Source organism: Anthonomus grandis, chromosome 10 (assembly GCF_022605725.1).
Source record: "Anthonomus grandis grandis chromosome 10, icAntGran1.3, whole genome shotgun sequence".
Taxonomy (NCBI): Eukaryota; Metazoa; Arthropoda; class Insecta; order Coleoptera; family Curculionidae; genus Anthonomus; species Anthonomus grandis.
In genome coordinates, this window is record NC_065555.1 from 22,867,743 (window position 1) to 22,874,411 (window position 6,669).

General features: G+C 29.7%; 1 protein-coding gene across 19 annotated transcripts in view; it reads right to left on the bottom strand.

Moving 5' to 3' along the window:
• Nucleotides 1-6,669, bottom strand: part of LOC126741058 (uncharacterized) — a 169,086-nt gene that overhangs the window by 121,889 nt on the left and 40,528 nt on the right. Inside the window, exon 3 of one of the 19 annotated variants that reach the window (XM_050447361.1) lies at nucleotides 2,397-2,746. The exons of the other annotated variants lie outside the window; for them this stretch is intronic. The gene's annotated coding sequence lies outside the window, so the exon portion shown is untranslated. Of the gene's footprint in view, nucleotides 1-2,396; nucleotides 2,747-6,669 lie in introns of those variants that run through there. 19 annotated transcript variants of the gene reach the window in all.

Consider the following 6,669-nt stretch of genomic DNA (forward strand, 5'->3'; position numbering starts at 1 on the left):
TCGAAAGGGGTATAGCCATGAAAAATTGCGAAAAAATGGTTTTTATTTTTTTAAAAATAAAATATAACTCTGACAACTTTTTGTCTTAAACAAAAGTTTTCGGGAATATTACGAGGTATCCGTGCGTTAAAACGAATCGGTTCTAGCTATTATACAATCGGAGAAAATTGGAAAAAACTATTAAACATAAATATCGAATTATCAAGAGCCCTATGGAAAAATTTCAATTTTTTATTTTTCTAACCTGTACTACTTCAGAGTATCTTTAAAAAAGATTATTACCAATTTGACTCTAAAATGAACGGAAACCTATTTCTTTGCATTTTTCGATTTTCGAACAAAATCCGGGGTCAAAATGACCATTTTTCCAAAATATGCTCCAAATTCAAAATTTCTTTTTTCTGGTTAAAGACCATTCAAAAACTAATAAAAAAGCTTTATGACAAAATTTTCCACGATTTATACGAGTGCCATAATATAAAGGGAAAAATTAGGTTCCATAAGAGCCTATGTACAGGGATAAGACAACCGGGCTTTTACGTCGATTTTTTAAATTTTTCAGTTTTATTTCGAAAGGCAATTGTAATAAAATATAAAAAGAATTAACTGGAGGAGAATAAGGAATAATAGAAACTATCAACGAATTGAATCGAAGCTATACAAGTCGAGATATTAGTAAAAATGTGAAAAAAAATAAAAGAAAACTCGTTTTTTTCCCACGGTACCATTTTTTTTCTTAAAATTATAATCGACAAATTATAATGTAAGCCCTAAGTTGGCAATTTCCAGTAAAAAAAACCCAAGAAAAAAAAATTTTTTTTTTGCTCCAAAATCGAAAGGGGTATAGCCATGAAAAATTGTGAAAAAATGGTTTTTATTTTTTTCTAAATAAACTATAACTCTGACAACTTTTTGTCTTAAACAAAAGTTCTAGGGAATGTTACGAGGTATTCGAATGTTAAAACTAATTGATTATAGCTATCACAGATTCGGAGAAAATTGTAAATAACTATAAATCATAAATATCGAATTATCAAGAGCCCTATGGAAAAATTTCAATTTTTTATTTTTCTATCTTGTACTACTTCAGGATACCTTTCAAAAAGGTTATTATCGATTTGACTCTAAAATGAACAGAAAACCTATTTATTTGCATTTATCGATTTTCGAACAAAATCGGGCCCAAAATGAAAATTTTTTCAAAACATGCTCCAAATTCAAAATTTCTTTTTTCTGGCGAAAGACCACTCAAAAAGTAATAAAAAAGCTTTATGACAACATTTTTAAAAATCTATAATAATGCCACAATATTACGAGAGAACATAAGTTCCCTTTAAAGCCTATGTATTCGAACCGATGATTTCTTAATTTTTTTTTTAAAGGCAAATTTAAGAAATAATTTAACAAAATAAGATAAAAGGAATAGAATCATACAAAATATTATCTACAAATATATACATATCATTTAATAGCCAATTTCAATCAAATAGGAAATTTTGATAGTCACGTGACCCTAGAACTCAATATTTTAAAATTTTGTAAAAAATCAACAATTGCATCCTAAATAAACCCCAAATTCCAAATTTGAACCCAATCGGATCAATAGCAAAAAAGTTATGGAAGTCACGTGACTTTAAAATTCAATCTGTCAAATTTCTGTCAAAATGTATTACTGGCATCCTAAATAAAGCTCAAATACTAAATTTCAACCCAATCGGATCAATAGCAAAAGAATTATGAAAGTCACGTGACTTTAAAATATAATTTGTCAATTATCTGTTAAAATTTATTAATTGTATCCTAAATAAAGCATAAATACCAAATTTGAACCCAATCGGACTCATAGCAAAAAAGTTACAATAGTCACGTGACCCGGAAGTCAAATGTCAAATATCTGTCAAAAATTAATAATTGCATTTTAAATAAAGCCCAAATACCAAATTTGAACCCAATCAGACCAATAGCAAAAAAGTTACAATAGTCACGTGACCTGGAAGTCAAATGTCAAATATCTGTGAAAAATTAATAATTGCATCCTAAATAAACCCCCAAATACCAAATTTCAATCAAATCGGACAAATAGGAAGAAAGTTTTGATAATCACGTGACCTTAAAACATAGTCATGTCAAATATCTGTAAAAATTTATTAATCTTATCCGAAATAGGTACTAGGTACCAAATTTCAACCAAATCGCACCAATACCAAAAAAGTTATGATACTCGACTAACCTTAAAAATCAATAATTTCAAAAAATTTTTATTTATATCCCAAAAGCAATGTTTAAGAATTGTTAACATTTATTAATAATAAACTAAATAGTAAAAACTCACCTAATATCGAAATTTTTATTTTAAATTAAGTAGATCATACTCTCACGAGATGTGTTATTCGAATAATTTTAATAAAATAATCGGGCAAATTTCATTTCGTCTCACCCCGGTATAAAGACACTGACATTTCAAAAAAACGGCATTTTTCGAAGACGTCAAAATGTTTGCCGAATTTTCCTGGCCGCAATACACAATTTCCCCTATTGATATGCACAGATTCGGAAAGCCCATTCATTTTCTGATTCGGTGCTTCCTTTCCCTGATCGTTTCCGGTTCATTTTCATTCATAATTTTACAAAAAACCCAACCAAGTCCCGGCCACCTGTCACGAGCAAAAAATTTGTATCCACCATGCGTCAAAGTATTGTTCCCACCAGCCATTTCATCAGAGTTTAGGTTGACACCTCCAATTACCTGCAAAAACGCAAAAAAATGGACTTTTTTCATAAAATCGCATTTTTCGGGTACTTGTACTATCGCTGGAACCCTGAAATTTTAGTATGTGTTGTAAAACAAAATTTCGGATCCTTTAGATGTTGTTTGATCTTTTCACCATGTACAGGGACGCCGCAAATGAATTAAACGCGAAAATTCGAATTGCTCAGAACCTATTAAAGTTGGAAGATTGTAATTTTACACAAATACTGGGGTTATTAAAGTATTTAATCCCTGAGAATATAAATGGTCCAGGTGCCACCACTAAAAAGTTATTAAATAAAATGTGATTTTCGGGTCGGACCTTCATGGGTAAAGTTCATTATTGCTCGCCCTGTATGGCTTACGAAAATTTCGGTTATATGGCATATGAAAGGTAAAGGATGAAGTTATTTTTTGAAAAAAAAAATTTTCCCAAAATAAGTATCGTTTGGCAGAAAATTCCAAAAAACTGAAAATGCCAGAACTCGTAAAATAAATTTTTTACAAAAAAAAGCTCCAAGTATGTTAAATCTCTTATAAAACGAAGTCTTTTCGCCGAAACACTTTTTTTATAAAAATTTTTTGTTAGCCTCTGGAGAAGTTTGAATTTTTTTTTTAGTCACTTTTGTTCGCTTATAACAACTCACCCTGTATACCGATCTGGCCCAAAAAGTATACAGTTCTTAAGCCCCCACCGACCCTTATGTCCTAAAAATTTAAAGTTTTTTAAAGGCTTTTTATTTGAGTTCTCGCGTCTGAAAGCAATTTGACCCGTTTTTTTACGAATTTTTGACTTTGAGACAGTACCGCTCCGTTTGGTGGTACCGGAAAAAAAAATTGTTTACGGATCCATCATTCTCAATGTATTGAGAGACCCTATGCCAAATTTCATCGTTTCGCTAACCATACAGCCAAAGATATGAATTTTTATTTCCAAAAAAACACGATTTTTCGGGCCCGGGCTCGCGTGCATAATATAGTCGCAGACGCTCCTATATAACAAGTATAGTCGCTTCGCTCCTATACTTTTGGTCCGTGGGGACCAGTTTGGAACCTTTAGGTCTTGTCTGTGAAAAGCCATAAGGGAATTTAAAAAAACAATCAAAAATTATCAGGTGTACTTAGGTGAGTCGGGGAGGCTAACGTTTACCTGCCGAGGAAAGAGAGGACCAGTTGTTGGGGTATCATGCTTCAAAGAACCATAATTTATTATATAGTCGCGTTGTGTGTCAATATACTCTCTTATATTTCAAATATCTGTTAAAATATGTTAATTGTATCCTAAATAAAGCCTGAATACCAAATTACAACAAAATCGGACCAATAGCAAAAAAGTTACGGTAGTCACGTGACCTAGGCTGACACTCAAATGTCAGTTATCTGTTATAATTTATTAGTTGTATCCTAAATAAACCATAAATACCAAATTCAGAAAAAAGTTCCCATAAGGGTCTATTTCTTGAAATAGAACAAACGAGATTTTACGTCGATTTGTTTAAATTTTTCTTTTTATTTTAAAATGTAATAGTAATAAAATATCAAAAGAATTGAGAGGAGAAGAATAAGAAATAAAAAAAACCATAAATAAATTGAATCGAAGCTATAGAAGCCGAGATATAAGTAAAAATGTGGGAAAAACAAAAGAAAACTGGTTTTTTCCCACGGTATAATTTTTTTTCTTAAAATAATTTATGACAAATTTTAGTTTTAGCCCTAAACTTGTAATTTTCACAAAAAAAACCCAAGAAAAACATTTTTTTTTTTTTGGTCGAAAATCGAAAGGGGTATACCCACGAAAAATTAAAAAAAAATGGTTTTTATTTTTTTATAAATAAAATATAACTCTGACAACTTTTTGTCTTAAACAAAAGTTTTCGGAAATATTACGAGGTATCCGTGCGTTAAAACAAATCGGTTCTAGCTATTATACAATCGGAGAAAATTGGAAAAAACTATTAAACATATATATCGAATTATCAAGAGCCCTATGGAAAAATTTCAATTTTTTATTTTTCTATCCTGTACTACTTCAGAGTATCTTTAAAAAAGATTATTACCAATTTGACTCTAAAATGAACGGAAAACCTATTTCTTTGCATTTTTCGATTTTCGAACAAAATCCGGGGTCAAAATGACAATTTTTTCAAAATATGCTCCGAATTCAAAATTTCTTTTTTCTAGTTAAAGACCATTCAAAAACTAGTAAAAAAGCTCAATGCCAAAATTTTCCATGATTTATACGAGTGCCACAATATAAAGAGAAATATTAGGTCCCATAAGAGTCTATGTATTTACGTCAATTTTTAAAATTTTTCAGTTTTATTCCGAACGGCAATTGTAATAAAATATAAAAAGAATTAACAGGAGGAGAATAAAGAATAAAAGAAACCATCAACGAATTGAATCGAAGCTATAGAAGTCGAGATATTAGTAAAAATGTAAAAAAAAATAAAAGAAAACTCGTTTTTTCCCACGGTAGAATTTTTTTTTTTTAAATGATAACTGACAACTTATAATGTAAGCCCTAAGTTGGCAATTTCCAGTAAAAAAAACCCAAGAAAAAAATTTTTTTTTTTGCTCCAAAATCGCCAGGGGTATAGCTATGAAAAATTGCGAAAAAATGGTTTTTATTTTTTTCTAAATAAACTATAACTCTGACAACTTTTTGCCTTAAACAAAAGTTTTCGGGAATATTACGAGGTATCCGAATGTTAAAACGAATTGATTCTAGCTATCACAGAATTGGAGAAAATTGTAAAAAACTATTAAACATAAATATCGAAATATCAAGAGCCCTATGGAAAAATTTCAATTTTTTATTTTTCTATCTTGTACTACTTCAGAATACCTTTCAAAAAGGTTATTATCGATTTGACTCTAAAATGAACAGAAAACCTATTTATTTGCATTTATCGATTTTCAAACAAAATCCGGCCCAAAATGAAAATTTTTCAAAACATGCTCCAAATTCAAAATTTCTTTTTTCTGGCTAAAGACCATTCAAAAAGTAATGAAAAAGCTTTATGACAAAATTTTTCAAAATCTATAATAATGCCACAATATTACGAGAGAAGATAAGTTCCCTTTAAAGCCTATGTATTCGAACCGATGATTATTTTATTTTTTTTTGAAAGGCAAATTTAAAAAATAATTTAATTAATTAAGATAAAAGGAATAGGGTAATACAAAATACTATCTATAAATATATACATATCATCTAATAGCAAATTTCAATCGAATAGGAAATGTTGATAGTCACGTGACCCTGGAACTTAATATTTTAAAATTTTGTAAGAAATCAACAATTGCATCCTAATTAAACCCCAAATTCCAAATTTGAACCCAATCAGACCCATAGCAAAAAAGTTATGGAAGTCACGTGACTTTAAAATTCAATATGTCAAATTTCTGGCAAAATTTATTACTTGCATCCTAAATAAAGCCCAAATACTAAATTTCAACCCAATCGGATCAATAGCAAAAGAATTATGAGAGTCACGTGACTTTAAAATATAATTTGTCAATTATCTGTCAAAATTTGTTAATTGTGTCCTAAATAAAGCATAAATACCAAATTTGAACCCAATCGGACTCATAGCAAAAAAGTTACAATAGTCACGTGACCCGGAAGTCAAATGTCAAATATCTGTCAAAAATTAATAATTGCATCCTAAATAAAGCCCAAATACCAAATTTGAACCCAATCGGACTCATAGCAAAAAAGTTACAATAGTCACGTGACCCGGAAGTGAAATGTCAAATATCTGTCAAAAATTAATAATTGCATCCTAAATAAACCCCAAATACCAAATTTCAATCAAATCGGACAAATAGGAAGAAAGTTAAGGTAGTCACGTGACCTTAAAACATAGTCATGTCAAATATCTGTAAAAATTTATTAATCTTATCCGAAATAGGTA